Source organism: Argiope bruennichi, chromosome 5 (genome assembly GCF_947563725.1).
Source record: "Argiope bruennichi chromosome 5, qqArgBrue1.1, whole genome shotgun sequence".
In the NCBI taxonomy this organism is placed as follows: Eukaryota; Metazoa; Arthropoda; class Arachnida; order Araneae; family Araneidae; genus Argiope; species Argiope bruennichi.
In genome coordinates this window covers 32,783,113-32,801,687 of record NC_079155.1, presented here as the reverse complement: position 1 = coordinate 32,801,687, position 18,575 = coordinate 32,783,113, and the positions used below count along the sequence as shown (strand labels likewise).

General features: G+C 26.7%; 1 long non-coding RNA gene across 1 annotated transcript; it reads left to right on the top strand.

Moving 5' to 3' along the window:
• The first annotated feature begins 3,863 nt into the window (after positions 1-3,863).
• Positions 3,864-16,295, top strand: LOC129969005 (uncharacterized). Its single transcript, XR_008784448.1, has 5 exons — positions 3,864-3,983; positions 4,532-4,574; positions 7,359-7,442; positions 12,160-12,254; positions 14,932-16,295. It is a non-coding gene; the product is annotated as an uncharacterized LOC129969005 (long non-coding RNA).
• Positions 16,296-18,575: the final 2,280 nt, after the last annotated feature.

Here is an 18,575-nt window from a genome sequence, read left to right as displayed (position 1 = left end):
AAATTAACCATCTGCGAAGTTGGGCTTCACCATTTGGCACTTTTTTAAAGTAGTACGTAGTGGAAAATGATCTACTTTCAGTATTTTTAGCAAAAAATCTCTTGTGTTGTACAGGTCTGCTTTAACACAAAACATTATAAATTTATCAGTTATAATACTTGGCTATAAACTAGGATCATTTATACTTTCCTGATCGTGTTTGTTATTGTCATTTCCGTCATTATTTTCTGATTCGGTCATATTTGTATAAACACACGGTTCTTCAACAAATCTTACCGTTTCAACATTTTTATTGCAAGACTGTGTAGTTGGAGTAGAAATTTCTTCCCCAGTTGAAGTTTGAATTGTAATTTCTGAAGTTGAAGCAATTCTTTTTCCAGAATTATTTCGATGCCAAGAAAAGTGATCTACTTGTGATTTCTAGTGAAGTTTAACTTTTCTTCTTTTTTCTTTTCTGTAATTTTCTTTTTGACACCCAGAGTGATATTACATTTGCTTGGGCATGGTTATATCTAACAGTATTAAGCAGTTTATAGAATGAACTATGAAATTAATATATGCTATACTAGTAAGTGAGATAAGTGAATATAAATCTACTTACCTTATATTAACATTATTTTGCGCACTTGCACTAGACTATAATATAAACTGTAAATTTCGTATATTTCCGAATCCATCGACTACTCCATTTAAACTTCTTACTTAATTCTTCTTATTTCGGTTGTGGCCGGTGAAGAAGTAATGCAGCGTGCATTTCTAGGAGTTGATCGTTTAATTTATCTTCGCTTTATTTATTTATTTATTTATTTTTTTTTTTTTTTGCAACAACTAAATACAAATAAATATGCACAAATGCACACATAAAATATATTACATTCGATGTAGAAAAAAAATAGATAGTTGATGATTCACAAGTCCATTTGAACCCAGGCTCATCCTCGACTTCTGAGAGCTGCATGCGCCCAGAAGTCGCGCCACTCTGTCTTAACATGTTTGAATAAATGAACTCCCCCATTAATAAATGAACTCCCCCCCCCTCCCTTTTATAGGTATCACTGCATTCGTTGCCCAATAAAAGGGTAAGGCGAAGCTCAGCCAGCCACGTGGAAACAAACGTATACTTTCAGTATGTGTAAATATGCATTATCGTTCAGAACACTATTTTAATTCTTGACCACAGCGGGGCCTCGGTGCATAGCATCCAACGCACCCCGAGATGGCCGACCGTGCTTCGGAACTCTCTCGCACACTGCATCGGCGAAGCTCGTAGTAAAAATCAAATGTTTAATTTCTTTAGTTAAATTGTAAATAAAATTATTTTTTTAAAACGTTGCAATAATTGGAGTCGCAACAAATACGCGCAACCCTAATTACGCAACAGTCTTTTCAGTGATTGAACTAATCGTGCTAAGAAGCAACATTACAGATTTGTAACGATATGTTCTGTAAATGTGTGGTGCGGTATTTTTAGAAACTCTTTGATTGGTCCTGTTTTGTGCAACAGTGTGTTGAACGGAGAAAAATATATTCAGTTAGTTTTGAATGGTTTTATATTTGAACTCATTGGCCTTTGGCAATATTTACACAGATGTATGTGCTTGCTATCAGTCGCTATTACTAATAGAAATGAAAGTGTGCGTGTATGATAGTGCTCTATAGGCCAGACCGTTTGATCCAATTACCAAATTTTGCACACATATTTCTTGGAGATGAAAATGTACACTTCGGAGCAATTTTTAAAAATTTTTAATTTAAATATTAAGTTGAATTTTTGCGATTTCCCGCAATGCTTTCAAAAATATTAATTCGCAGAAAAAATGTTACATCATTTCAAAAATTTTAAAGAATTGTCTTTTTAATGATGCTAATTTAACAGCTGTGCATTTTTTTTTAATTTTGGCAATGCTTTAATTTCTAATAATAGATTTCATTACTGTACTGAAATTCATACCGTTTTTAACGGTTCATCAAATATTTAATCGTTTGATTTTCTTCCTTTTTTGAACGAACCAAGAAAGAATTTAATATCGGTTTAATTTACAAGACTAATAAAGAAATTGATATTACAATAACATGAAATTTAGATGACAGTTTAACTTCATATTTACATTTATAATAGCTGTGTGCTGAGATGAAGCTGGTTTCCATTAGAAAGGTCCATGCTTATAATGAACCATACAGACAATTAAAATAACATGACTTCGTTGTTGGCAATTTATCATAATCATATTGGGCATAATGTTATATCTACACGATTTTAATGAAATTAAATATAGACAATACCCCCGGCGAACCAGCTGGCCTGTTTGTCCACTGCTTGAGTAAAGTCAACATGATAAATACAAAATGGACAGAGTAGATATATCAAATTTTTAACCAAATCTTTCTAAGGGTTGAACATCTATCGATTTGTTCTTTTGCATGCATGTAAACATGATTCTCAAAAACACAATAACTTAAATAACTAATTTGGTATATGATTTTGGTGCTACTAAACTTGTAGTTGAGTTTCGAATTTTATTTTCAGTCGTCGGAAAAGATATATGTCCAAGGTGCATATTCGATTTTCTTCAATATAGTAGGAAGCACAAAGCTCTCATGAGCAGACTCTGAAAACCAAACATTCACGGCATTCATGGCCTCATGTGCCTTGGCGAGGCCGTAAACACCTCAAAAAATAAATAAAAAAGGCATTTATGGCCTCGCTCAAGGCCAGAATTTTGTGTAGAAAAGATAGTATGACACTTTTATTATAGAGTATGAAGAAAATTTCAGGGAGACCACTATTATTAGTTTCAATCACACTAATGAAATTTTTAAATTGAATTAAAAAAATTCTTGTAAGAATCGTAGTTTTAATCTTGATCTGCATGAATGTATGAAATCTAACACTAGGGTGCAACAAGTCCATCTGTAGCAATTTTGTTATAGCGCAGAACCGAACTCGTAACCTTATGGTTTGTAGCCGAGTAACATGACCACTAGACAAAAGAGATCACTCCTGTCCAGGAACTGTTATCTGGCATATAAAGCTTTACCACACATCTACTATGATTTTCAAAAAAGAAGTCTGTTAATAATATTTAAAAATAAAACTCGATAGATATTTACAAGTGTAGTTATAAAATAATGTGTCAGATTTCATCTGTCTGGTTAGTTGCATCTTTCAGCTAACATGCACATGATTTTGGAGAAAAATTCGAAGTAAATTTACACTTTGAGTATGTAAAAACCATATACCAATTTCATCATTTCATTTTTAAGAAAATGTATTCGCGCATAATTTTAAAAAAATGGGGTTTTAAAGATTTTATTTATTTTTCAGATTCAAGAAAATCTTAGACGTCAGATTCAGTAAAATATAATTGCAAATTTTTTTTGCCGATTGCAATACTTTCTCAGATATAATATCATACAATCTTTAGCAAATGCGATTTTAAAGATGAATAAAAACCTTTAACAAAGAAAAAATGACGGTTGTTTTTGAGAGGACATACAATATTTGTATTTCTTTTAAGGAGTTATTCTTTTGCCATACTTATTTCATTGGCATACAGATGTGAATGTGAATTATTTTAATGAATCCATAAGTCTACTATGACAATTTAATCCTTTTATTTACGATGAACAAAGATGAGCATGAAATTTTTAAGGTGAAAGTTTTATGAGGGAGAAGAAATATATATCGATCATATGGGGCTGTTCAGAAGATAGTTTAGTAGAATGGATCATTTCTCTTCGAGAGCTGTAATGCAGAAATAGACAAGACACATTTCCCCAAGTTTCGAGTTTCTATTGTTGTTTAAAGGACCACTGGCAAAGCCTTCCTTTGCCGCAGAAAGCGGTCCGGTGTCATAGAAGTTGAAGTTATCTTGTGCTAAGCAAATTTATTTGGATATGTTAAGAAATATTTTAATACTTTCCATCTAGAAATTCCTTTTAAATCATTAATTTTTATAGAAAATTGACAAGCATTCGAAACGGTATAAAAATATCTGCTAAATTAAATGTTTTAAATTGTGAAAAGAACTTTTTACGAAAAGATTTGGATGAAATAAATATTAAATTTTTCAAAATAAATAACTGCTTTTAAAGTTTAAAGTATTTAATGAAAGGACAGGGGTCATTAAATGCATAGGAAACACATCTCATTTTTGCCCATTGTTTTGTCATAAGCAACAGAAAGAAATCAAATAATGTTTCAAAAACAGCTAAGTGTTTGGAAAGTTTTTGAATAAGAATTTATGTAAATTGTGAGCTGTTTTTTAATGCCATGTCCCACAAATGTACTGTTAACTAAAATTCTCATTTTCAAATGTTTAGTTTAATTTATGTTATTCTAAATGGATGCAAATTGATATATTGCATAGACTATTTTGATTCAAGAAAAGTCCTACTATTCAATTGCTTCCTTATGAATTTTGCATTTGTATTTGAATTTATCTTTTAATATTTGTTTATTATGAAGAAGAAAATTTTGCATTTGTATTTCTGTGAATATCTACTTATTATTTTCATTGTCTTTTTTTAGAAAACCAATAAACCAAAGTCTGAAAATTTACCTGCTTCTTGTGGTAAATGTTTATTGTTTTTCCATTTATTCAATATTCAATTATCTTTTTATTAGCACAATTGTTGAATAATCTGAAACTTTGCATCAGTTTAAAATTTAGTTGATTTTTGTTATGGAAATATAACTTTAATGTCATTGCTTATTATTATAAATTTTGGACTTATCAATAATATATATATATATTTTTACATAAGAACAAAAATTAAATGGATGACTTTTTCAAACTTTAAAAAATATATTCAAATATTTACTATTATAAATATTAAAAGTTTTTAACTATGTTTTTCACTTTAAATCTTCTGTAACTATAATTTTTCTTTCATTTAATGAAATTTTTGAATGAATGTGATGTGTATTTATTATGCTTTTATCAGTAAAAATAACACTAGTTCTTATTTAGAATGTCTTACTAGTTTGTCAAGAAGGCATATTCTTTAACTGGAAATATAACTAAACAAAGTTATTTTGTGGAAAGGATATTTGTCATTCCTACAAAATATATTTGGAATCTGAACTCTATTATGCAATATAATGAAAATATATATTTCTATTAATAATATTATATAGTGTATTTCCATTAATAATATTATATAGTGTATAAGAATACTTTTTTTCTTAAATAAGCATTGTATATATATACTATTATTACAGAAATGATATTAAAAATTTATATCTTTAAATTTGGGGAAAATTGAAATACATTTTTACTTTGAGCATTTGGATAAGATAACAAAAAAATGGTTTTTCATCATTATTTTTTTTCTGTAATTGAGAAATAAGATCCAAAGAGTTGCTGTCTCCTCCCCCCTTCTTAAATTATATAACTATTGATTTATCTGTGCAATATATAATAACTATAAAGATCAGGGAATAAGCATTCTCGTAAGTAATGACGACGGAGATAGATTAGTTTATCGGGGAAGAGAAATCTTCATCTGTACAGTAATTGCCTTAACCATAAGGGGGAAAAAAAGTATTTATACTATTCATTAAAAGAAATTAGTTATGCAGCTCAACTAATTTGAAATATTACCTTTTTAGCTATTTGAAAGATTTTAAAGGAAGTGAATCAGTGATTTCCATCTGTATGACAATTTTCAAATTGTGAAGAAGAAAATATTATTCAATTTTAATCATAAAACATGTATGTTTGTTTGAGAAAATATTTATTGAATCTTATGAAAAGCTAGTTAAAACTTTCAACTAGCTTAAATATTTCTATAGAAAAGAATATTTTCAACTAATGTTATTTAACTACTAAAATCTATTTTGTTTCATTAATTCATGTTAATTTTATTATTTAACCCAATTCTCTAAATAAGCATGAAAGATATGGCTAAATCCTAGGGACGGGTACCAACAAATTTGGTTCCAAACTTAAAATCGCCAGCATCTCTTGAAAATAATCATAATATTGAGAAATAAAATTTTAAAGATTACAGCGTCCGTGGGGCTTGACGAGTAAAATTTGGCGGAAAGTCGCCAAATGGTACTTGTCCCTAGAACTGTACCAAAGATATGTTTCATTAATGAAAAATTTTCTGTTGAAACATTCATACTATTGAATTCATGTGCAAGTGGACTTTGTTAAAAAATCTAATATTCATTTTTATAGTAGTTCCTTTCTGTTATTTTAAGTTTTATAATTAAACTCTTCATAAAAATTTATGAATCTTTGAGATGCTAAAAAGAAAAAATGATGACACTCTGTATTATATAATTATTAAGATGGAGCAATTTTGAATAAAAATGAAATACATGTCTGATGACTCTCCAGCAGTTGTTTGCGAGTTCAAGAATGAACAGTAACTGGAAAAAAAAATAATCAAGGGAATATATTTTTTTTAAAACTTACTTTACTCATACACCATCTAAATACTCAAAGATGATTAATTTATGAAATGTGTATCTTTTCAAACACATTTTGTCAGCAGAGAATTAAATGAATATTGATTCAATGAATTTTACTAACAAAAGTACTGGGGCAACTTCTTCTCTATTACCCTTATTTATCTTTATCTTTTACCCCTATTTATCTTGAAAGTTTTAAAAGAGTATATAGTATCTTAAAGAAATGTTTCCTTTGTAAAAATCTGTATATCATTACTCTTTTCTTTTTAATCTTAAATTAAATTTTTAGAAAACTAATTTTTATTAATGTATTGATTTAAATTTTCTTTTGCTTGTAATGACAATTGCTGATTTGATATTTCCCCCTGTTTTTCATTTAACAGGATATATGAATGAGTGTAGTTATTTTTCAGAAGGAAAAAAATTGCTTGTGTATTTAATTATCTCCTATTTTATATATGGACTCCATTTTTCAGGAAGTCTTAATTTTAAACTGTTATTTACTACTAATAAATAATTCTGATCATGTATTAAAAAATACCAATTATCCAAGCTAATACTGGGATACATTAATGCTCTTTTTAAATAGTACACCCAGTATAGGTGAGATCGTATTTATTTGGATAATTGGTTTAAAAAATCCTTACAAAAAAACATGAAATTTATTTATAATGTATTAATTTAATATTTCAAAAATGTTGTTTATATTTTTATATATTATATTAAAATATTACTACTTAAACATATCAAAGTTTTGTTTCAATATCTTACTCATTTTTACTGAGAAAAATTTTGCTTACATATTCTTTTTTTTTTTCCCAAAGTGATTAAGTTAATTGCAGTTCTATTCAATATAAAAAAAATTTTTAGAAAGTATTAAACTTATATAAAAAGTTTAATCTTTTTTATATTAATTTCCAAATTTTTTTCATAGTTGCTTATTCTGTTCTGCTGCTGAAAAAAGAGTGTTTGAGAAATTACTTCTACTATTAAAACTATAACTACTCTTCATAAATTTGTAAGCAATTCAATATTGTTCTTATCAAATTTTTTTCTCTTCATGAAAAGATTGTGTTATATTTAAAGTATGTTTGCAATATAATTTATCTGATGTTTGCTTCCTGTAAACTGCAATTTTACTATAAAAAAATCTGTTATATTTTGAAATAGTTAGTGCACTTTTTCATAATCTTCAAATTACATGACATTTTAAAATGATGTCATGATCTTTTAATTAACAATAATGTGTCAAGATTGGAAATGCTAAGCTCTTATTATTCTGCAATCAAGTACTAAATTTGACAAGCGCTGGATTATAAACTTTTCTAACAGTTTTTAATTGTGAGATAGTTTTAAATTAGTTGATTTTAGAAGGTGCTTAATTTATTATCCTATAATTTTAATAAATCTATCTGTAATATAATGTTAACTTCTAAGCGCTATTAAATGATGTACTACTATACCTGCATATCTTGTATTTGTAAGAAGAGCTTCATGAATTTAGATGACTTACATTTTAAATATAGGTTTTATTATTCATAATATCAAATATTGCTTAAATTCCATTAAAAAGTCAATTTTAAATGTTAGATTCACATCCAACAATGTATTAAACACTATGCTATGTATTTTACTACTTTTTATGTGCTAGATTTGCATTATCTCTGATGCAATTGTCATCTTAATCAATAACTTGTGAATCACTGCTAGATCTACCAGATATTATTCCAAAAAGCATTCTTCTTTCTATTATTGTCAGTAGTTATCACATTATTTTTTCTCAAGTCAAAGTTCTTGAGAACTAGCAAAAAAGAAATGAGAGAGAGAGAGAAATATCAGTACATTTTAAAATATCTAATAATTGCATTATTGTTTCTAAATAATGATTAGAAGTCTTGGAAGTTTGGATACTTTTTCATTGATCTCCTGCCAGTGATTAATTGTCAAAAAAATTACTAAAGATATACATTAGTTTATTGACTATGTTTGTTAATGGCATGCAGTTAGCCTAAAGTATGCTAACTGCTGCAGTTAAGCTAAAAGTTTGCTAATGGCATACAATTAATACATAAGTACCAAAGTTTGTTTTTCTATTTACTTGTTGTTACTATTACTATATTGTTTTATTTACTTCTATATCACACAGACATTTTGATATAATTCTTTTTTTCTGATAATTGTTCAATTGACATTATATATATATATATATTATGCTCAGGATGTTGGAAATACATAAGCATTTTATATTTTCTTATTTCATGTTTGAAATTTTATGTAATATCTACACAATGCTTACTACCTGATATATTGTAACATTCTTATAGTTTGTTTGATAAAATGAAAAGATATTACTGCATAAAAATTCCCAAAAGGCAGCATATATATGTATGTATGTATCTATATCATTAAACAATAACAAAGGTAAAAACAAAAGTTAAATCAAGACATTGATCACATTAATCGCTTATCAAAAGATGAACCTGTGTGGTACAGTATGTAGAAAATGCTGTAATCCCTTTTATAATTCACATTGATTTCATTCCCTCATGAGGAATTAATGCATTGATTGCCTTGATTTACATTCTGTTTTACATTTTATTTCTACTTTTACTGTTATTTTATGAATTATTTTCAAAATATTCCTTGAATTGCAACTTTCCCAGACTTATCATATTGCTTTGTTTTATAATTTCTTCCCATATTATTCATGTTTTTAAAAAAATTTAATGCACTTTTCTTTCCACTGGTTTACTTTCATTTTTACTTCTTTTTATTTGAAGTTTCTGATTTGTTTATATCTTAATATATTTATATAGATAACTAGACAAATATACTAATACAATATATCATAAAAAAAGAAAGACTGAGCAGTAAGTCAGATGTACAGTATTGGGTAAAATATGCTGGCAGATTACATCAATTGGCAAATTAGATCCCAAAATACACAAAGGGGAAAAAAAATACTGCTCAAAAATTTCAGTGGGTCGAAGCTGTTAGTACTGTCTTTTTCTTAATTTTATGAATTAATGTGGGATTTTATTAGAAAGTTATTATTATTTTGTAAATAATAATAATAATAATTTGAAAATTGTGTAACGTATTTAGCTATATTACAGTAAATAATAATTCAGAAATTTTTGTAACATATTTCACATATGTTATACAATAAATCGTATGATTTAGGTTCAGTATATATCTCCTCTTTTTAAACTATGTTATTATTAATACACTACTTAGCAAAATTTTAATGCTTAATACTTTCTTCTTTTTTCAGAATGCATGTGGAAATATTGAAATATTGGCATTCTAACAGAATTTTAAACTGGTGTTATTTTTTGTTTTAATGTAATCACAAATTTTTGAAAGACATTTATTGAAGATTCAAGAATCAATTATTACCCATTAAAACTGAATTATCTACTTCTTGAAATTAAGCCCCATATTCAAATGAGAAAAATATTTTCTTCAATAGTAAAAAAATTTACTTATGAGAGTGTGATTTAACTGATCCATAAATGAAGATAAGCAATTAAAAATAAGTTGATATTTTCAGATAGAAAATTTATTTGCAAACCTCCAAAGTAAGGAAAATATGAACACTAAGACTTCTTTTGTTAATATTTTATGTGATTTGAAATTATACCTAATAGAAGTAAATAAAGATGAATATTTGATTAATTTTGCTGAAAAATTTTACTATTTGCATTAGGAATTATTAATTCTGCTGTAGCCTCTAAGATATAAAGAAGTATCAGACAATCAAAAAGTCAGCTGAACATTTTTTTTTTTTTTTTAAATTACAATTGCTTCATTAGTAAAGGAAAAAATTTTATTGATTTACTTTTTTATCTTTATTAATCCCTTTCCTATCAGAAAAATTTTCTTTTTTTCTCCAAGCATCAGTTTATTACAAATTTTTTCATGAGTATTCTGTATTGAAATTCCAAGGAGAAAAAAATTTCTGTTGTGATATTTTCTTGGACTATATTTATCCATTTTTGGTGTTCTTTATAAAATTTTCAAGGTTGGTAATAAAAACTTCAGAGTGGGTTTTTCCTGGTATTGAGGCAATGATTCTATATCTGAGAATGTCATCATATTTGTAAAAGAAATTTATCATGGTATCTGCAGGAATAAGGTTATCTGATTAGATAAAATTATATATATAAGGTATATAGTATATATATAAGGCTCAGAAAAGTTTAAAGTTTTTATTCTAAATTCTGCTATTCACTGATTAAATTGTTTGAAATTGATTACTGCCAATTTATTCAATGCAGAGTACTTTTTAAATATTAAAATTGTGCTGCACTATAGGCATTGCTATCCTTTTTTGAATTTCACAATTTATCTGATTGATCTAATCAAATTAAATGTCATTGTCAACTTGGAATCTGTGGTATCCAATTTCAATAAGGCTCTACCTGTTAAATGTTATCACAATTTTTGTGCAATTCAACCATAAAAAACTGTCAAATCAGACTGTCTTAAGGTTGTACTAACATGATATATTAGTGACCATTATCATCTAATAATCAAAAGAGGAATTTCAAAGTTTTTGAAAATTTTCTGCTTTGTATGAACAATGCAAAACCACATTATTTATATGTCCGTAGTCTTGATAAGAACTGGGCTTTGAGGATAAATTATTTCAGTTATAAATTTAAATGGATTCTAAAAGAACTAAATATATTATTCTATATTTTCTAAAATCTGTAATTTTGCATTTTAGTCTTTTGTCAATTGTAATTAAAAAATATGTTTTCTTAAATATGCTAAGTTTAGGTGCTATATGTAGTATTGAATTGAAAAAATAAGTGAATAAAGGTGTATAGTACTAATTTTATAAATTTAATATAAAGAGATTATAACTTCTAAAACTAAAATTTTTAGTTTCTCAAAAAATCTTTTTCTCTTTCTTTTTTTTTTTTATATCAGCCAGAAACAAAATGATGTTAAATTGAATTTCTTATAAATATTTTTATTTGTTTAATAGTATGATTATTTATTTTATTAGACATTTCATTGTACTTTTCTTATAATGTACAGTATATATATTCAATTTTTTACTTTTTTTTATATGGATATTGTATCATTTTTGAGATAGCATATGTATATATATATAAAATGTATTATTTAAACACATTTCTTGTAATGCATTTTCTTATCATATTATTTTTGTTCACAATTGAATTTTTAAATATTACTATTTAGGCTGGTAATTTCTGGAAACTGGTTTTGTTTATTCCAGAATTGCAGCAAGCAAACTATTTTTATAAAAATGGGTTTGCTAAATAATTTTGTATAAAAAAAAATAGCAGAGTATTTCTGTATTTGATTCTTTATTTTTATTTTTATTTATTTATTGCTTCAATAATATTTGTGTACTGTTTATTTATACTTTTAATTATTGTAGAGACTGAAATTAAATTTTTTAAAAATGTAAAAATGCAAATATTTTAAATTTTAGAATTTGAAAATACTGATATTCCATCATCTTTTAATATTTTAAAAAAATGAACATTTTAAGATATTACAAAACAAACTATGTAATAAAATTGTTGAACTTAAATGACAATAACATTTTTATAATCATTTGGAACTAAAAAAAAAGCATTTATCAGGAAAAATATGAAATTCTTACCAGGAAAACCTGAAAGAATAGAAGTGCTTATGCTAATTATAATTTATATATACACGTTTGATTAATTAATGAATTAGTTTTACTTTTTTAGCTAATGACTTGGATAATATAAAGAGAATCAATGAAATTAAAAGAAAAATAATGGAGTTGATGTAAATGAAGAAAGCAAAAAGTTTATGGAAACAGGTATGTTATAGTTAATTTAAAGTTAAAAACATTATCTAAGCTAAATTTTATTAATACATTCATTTAATTAAAAAAATTTGTAAGCCTGCTAAATAATCCCACTGTTTAAGACTCAGTCATCTTTACAATAAACAATATAGATAAAGGATTACAATTTGATAAAGTCACAATATATATTTTATTAATACCTTGTTTGTAAATGTTTTATAAATAATTTAAAATGTAAAAATTTTAAAAAATCATTCATTGATAGGAACTAGAATAAACTGCATCAAAGCTTATTAGAAAAAATATGAATTATGAAAAGAAAAAACTATTTATAATGTAATAGTATTATATTAACTATTATGTTATATTCTAACAAATCATGCCATCAAAAACATAACTTGTAAAAAAAACCAAGTCTTGCAACTCAGTTCTTCTATCGTAAAAAGTTGTGAGATCAGTGTAATACCAATTCGGTCAATTTATTCAGTCCCTACTTAAGGGTCCTTCTGTCTTAAGTTATTACATAATTAGCTAACCTAACAACATCTTATAGTGACCATATCAATATTAAAAGTCTTTTATGGTTTAAATAAATAGATGGGATTGGAAATCGCACTAAACAATCTAATTTAATATAATATGCTAATGTAATCTAATTTAATATAAAGATGCATTGTGTTTTCATACAATGGCCAAGTCAATCTATTTATTTAAACCATAAAAGATTTTTAATATTGATATGGTCACTATAAGATGTTGTTAGGTTAGCTAATTACGTAATAACTTAAGACAGAAGGACCCTTAAGTAGGGACTGAATAAATTGACCGACTTGGTATTAAATGGATCTCGCAATTTTTTACGATAGAAGAACTGTTTTCCAGACTTTTTTTTTTTTTTACAAATAAAATTTTTATGGCATCTCATTTCATTTTGTGTGTATATATATATATATATATATACTTATTATTTCATTATTATTATTTATACATATACTGGTACACTGAGTCATTCACTGCAAATGTAACTTTGTAATCTGGGGGCACAGCATCCTATATATTTATATGGGATTATAAAGTTATTTAAGCAGTTGGTGTATTTAGAAAACTAGATCTAAATTGCAAAATATTTTAGTTTTTTCTTGATTTATACACTAAACACTAATTGTATTTTAAATTTGAAGCTTCTATGTCTGCTAGAAGTGCCTTAGAGTTTTGATGATCGGTTAGTCAGCCAGTCAGTGACAAAATTCACAAACTTTGACTAGTTATAATTTTTAAACTACTGGTTCAAATTTAATGAAATTTGAAATATACCGTGTTTATATAATGCCTGCTTCGTTACTGAAAATTCAGGCTTCTAGTTTTATCCATAATGAAGTTATAGGGGCTCGAAAATGGCCTGAACTGCTTCGAGAAAAGGATGGTATGGCCGTGCCGCTTGTTTTTGTTTGACTTGACGGGGTCACTGCCGTGCCCCTAGATAATAGTATTGTATTTAATATGATACTAACATTTTTCATTTCAATCACATTCTTAACTATTATTTATTTTTAAATTGGCTCATCTTTAGCTTTACTTATAATAAAGATGAATGTTTATATGTGTGTTGGAACTCTATAGCATAGACTGTTTAACCTACAGCTTCGAAAATTTGGATCATATATAATTTGGAGGGTGGAAAATGTGTGTACCTTGGGCATTTTTTTTTTTTTAATTTTAATTCAAAGAAACAAAATTTTGATATTTTCCAACAATAAGTTCTTAAAATATTATAGTATAAAAATGATTTTCACATCACCTTAAAATTCAAAGAACTATCTTTTCAATGAAATCAATGCTTTTACTGTTTAAATATTTTCTATATTTAATCAATTTTTAAAAAGTATTTTAAGCATATTTTCCAAGAAGAATCTTAAGATTTCAGAATGAATATTAAATGTATATTTAGCAATAATACAAAAAAAAAAAAAAAAACCATTTTGGGGGCCATCAAAATTGTAGATAAAAGTTGCTATTAAAGTATTTTTGTTTTTGTTTTGCAATCCAAATTACTATTCTGTTCTTCATACAAATCATTATTGCCAAAGCAGATTTCACGAAAGCAAGCAGTGTATTTAAATCTGTAAAAGATTTAAATTTATATTTGAAATACTATTAACATGAAGAAAAAATGCCAAATTTTATATAGTTTTGGGTTAGAAATTAGATTACATTGTTAAAGTTCATCAAATTTCAGGGGAACTGGTAAAACATAAGGAAAATGGGTAGTAAAAGGAATAGAAAGCATAAGACTTCTAAATATGAATTATATATCAAAAGCTTTAAGCTTAAAAGTATCTTGCTGAAGATGCCAATAAGATCAATTACATAAAATATTTAATTTAAAATTTTGATGGCTATTAATCCTGGTAAACAAAATAGCCGCTGAAGCAGCTAGTATTTAGTAATTTTCATTACAAATGAAGTGATGTTAATTTTGTTAAAAAAATTATGATGAGATTGGAAAATGGAAAGAAGCAATATCCAGCTAAGCAATTATTTTATTTTCAAAAATAATTGAAATGTGTCATTTTTTTAAATCATACACTATTGTAATTTGCAAAAATGTTTTTTTTATAATTTAATATTAATAAAAATTTAAAATGATTTATAATTGTGTATTCTAAAATATTTTCTTTTTTCTTTACAGATTAGCTTTAGAAAACAATAAAATATGTAAAATTTGATTAAACCATTCAGTCATATTTTCAAGGTTATTCTGCAACTGTTCTGACTATTGCAAAATATTTATTCTTTAGAATTAAATTCAAGAAGATTTATACATATTTTTAATCAAGATGAGATATGGTTGTTATTGTGAGCATATAAGTTGATGTGCATCTCTGATAAGTATGTTTTTCGGCCCATGTCGGTCAAAATAACTTTGTGCTCTATATCATTTGAATTTTAATATTTTGTTATTACTGTTGATTATTAAGGTTTTTATATACTATTTTCACAAATTTAAGTCTTTTTATGCTTCTAATATAAAATGATCAATGGGATTTCTGTATTAATGTTTGTATAATGTGAAGGTAAGGGAAACTGAGGTGTCACTTTTAATGTACTTTTAAATTAAACTTACTCAGACACCACTGTAAGGTATGGTTGTATGTCAAAGGGCCCCGATGCACTTCCATGTATTGCGTTGGGAGGAAAATTGTAATGATATTTTAATATCTAATTTAATCTAAATTGATTTACTAAATTTTTTGCCTAATTCGGCCTATGTTGGGATTATTCTAAAGTGGTGTTCTTTTGCTTCTGGATACCATTCCACGTAAGAAGCTGTGTAAAAATTACTGCACTATCAATCTATGCATCAAGAGAAAGTGATAACTTCGGTGCCCTTGCCAAGGTGTCAAAGGTCACCGCATATATTGAATTGGTGCGTGGCCGGAAATCCCATGTTATATAGGACTAATGATCATTTGTTTCGCCCCTCTTTCTTACTTCTGCTTTTGTGCCGCAGTGCACTTTCTTGTAAAGCATCATGCCTGCCACGCGGAAGAGAATAAAACAAGATTAAAAATATAACGTCTCGTCTATGTCTTCAAACCTACCTTCTGCTGCAAACAAAATAATTTTACATATATTTATAGAATTATATTATTTTTAAAGCATTTGGGGATGCTTTAATCATTTGACTGTAATAATCACATTGAATTGGACCATTAGTAATTACTACAAATAGCATTGACTGTATATTTTTTGTGAAGTCTCCTTATGAAAAAATTTATAATTTATGACTGCAAATATATTTGTACTATATGGTAAGTTTCCTTGAATACGATATTGAATAAAACGAAAGAATATTGGTTTCAAAGGAGTCCAGAGACTAAACTCTTTTGAAACTAATATTTTTTTAAGCATATATATCACCAATCTTAGTAACTTTAGTTATAGAGAAAACTTTTCAAACTGAAATTTTGACATATTACCAATGTTGGTGACTAAGTTTCATATATAGATATAATAACTTTTTGAACTTCTTTGGCATATATCGTCAACTAATCTCAGCAATTATATGTATAAAAAAAATAAATTCCAAAGTTAAATTTGTTTCAAATATTTGTATTTAAAAGAAAAAAACATGTATAACAACACTAATCTGGATGGTTTACTTTACACATAAAGAGATAATTTTGAAGACTGAATTTGCTTCAAATGTTAATAAAATTTTTTATAAGCATGTATAACATCAATCTCAGTGATTCTACATATGCAAGAAATAGCATCTAACTTCAATCTCGAAGAATTTAAAAAGTGAGTTATCCGATTTTGAATACATTTGAATAGTTGCATTTTTTTCCCTACCCAATGTTTATAGAATGTGTTTTTAATAATCATTTAAACATATTTGACTTTACAATCATTTTTACTTATTAGTACAGTGATAATTACAAAAAAAAAAAAAAACTGCAAATCCTGGAAAAGTTAATCTATATTATGATACCTTTCTGAAGATCGGTATTTCTTTATTTTTATTTCTTTTTCAAAACCAGTGTGATTACAATATACAAATATATATAAATGATTACATTACATACATAAATTTGTAAAATGAAAACACATAGTAATGTAGTCACCAATGTCGAAAATATTTATGGGGCTTCATGAATTTTTACGAACCTCTAATATCGAATAATAAATGCTGTATTTACGTTTCTTTGAATTCGGTTGCATCAAATGGTTCGATGGTCATATGCCACTGAACAAAGAAAAATTTAATTTTTGGATAGGTAGGCTTAGAGGCTCTTTCATTAAAAAAAAAAAAAAAATCATTTTACTATTTTTAAAGGAAATATTAATTACTAAAACATTATACCTTTGTGTTCAGAATATTTTCATTTGTGAAAAACCTGTTGTATTATAAAAGGGCAAGAAATTATATTAGAATTCAACAGTATTTAGATGGAATTAATTGATGGACGAGTCATTTTGTCTGAATGGAGATAAAAATTTTATGAATGTATTGAAATTCTCAAAGAATATAGTGATCTATCATATTGGTGGTATGGTAATTATAAAATTTAGAGATGAATTGAAAGTCATGTATTTTTATCCAATACAAAAAAAAAAAAAAAAAATTAAATCGATCTTTATTGATAAACTTTCGATTGTCCATCGTTTTCGTAAAGCTTTGAAAAATTAAAGAAAAGATCTCAGATTTGGAAAAAAAAAAAAAAAAAAAAAAAAAAAGATGAATGCTTGAAGAAGATATATAACCTGTTATTTTAGAAGCTTTGTATTCTTAGTGTGTACGAAAAGTAAAATTTTAAACTAGACTCGTTAAAAGTTAAATTCTTAAAAAAAAAAAAAAATCATTATTCTTGGGAAAAACAAAGTAATCCATGAAAAGTTCCTTGGACACTTAAAAAATAGAAGAAAGGAAAAAAAGAAAAAAAAAAAAAAAACGAAGCCACGCCAATTTGAAGGATTTAATATATATATACAGTGGTGGCCAAAAGTGTGGACATTTTTTGAAAGTTTCATATTTTTCAACTTTGCGTGCTTGTAGAATATAATAATTTTCATTTAAATACAAATGTTTATATATAAAATTGAAGGTAATTTAATGTAGAATGTAATAACAAAAACAGTATTACAATATCTGTATTACAAAAAAAGTTACGCTCATTTTAGTTATATCTATCTTAGATTTGCATTTTTTTAAAGTGGTACTTACACAATCAATACTTATTAGGATAACCCTTATTTTTTAAGACAGTTTCACAGCGTCTTTTCATCGAGTGAACGTGTGTTTGGAGTTCATCTTTCGTAATCGCATGGTGCCAAGAATCAATTATAGATTCAATAAGTTGTCTTTTATTGGATGGACGTTTTTTTCGTACAAGAATTTTCAAACGTCGCCACAAATTTTCAATTGGGTTGAGATCAGGGCTGTTTTCTGGCCATGGTAATACATTTATGCCTTTATTTTGAAACCATGCTTTGCATACTTTTGCTGTGTGGCATGGAGCTGAATCCTGCTGAAAAATAAATGGTGCTTTGTTGGAGAAGAAATCCCTGATGGAAGGTATCAATTTTGGTTCCGGACAGTTTCGTTGTATTTTTTGGCATTCAGGATGCCATCAATCACTTAAATTTGGCCCACACCATCTGCAGATATACATGCCCAAATCACGGCATTTGTTGTTGCTTTTATAGTTGCTTCAATGCAATCAGGATGAAGCGCTTCACCTACTCTACCATCTGCTTATTTTCTTCCATCACTACCAAAGAGCAATATTTTAGTCTCATCGCTCCAGATTACTTGCTTCCATTGATTGT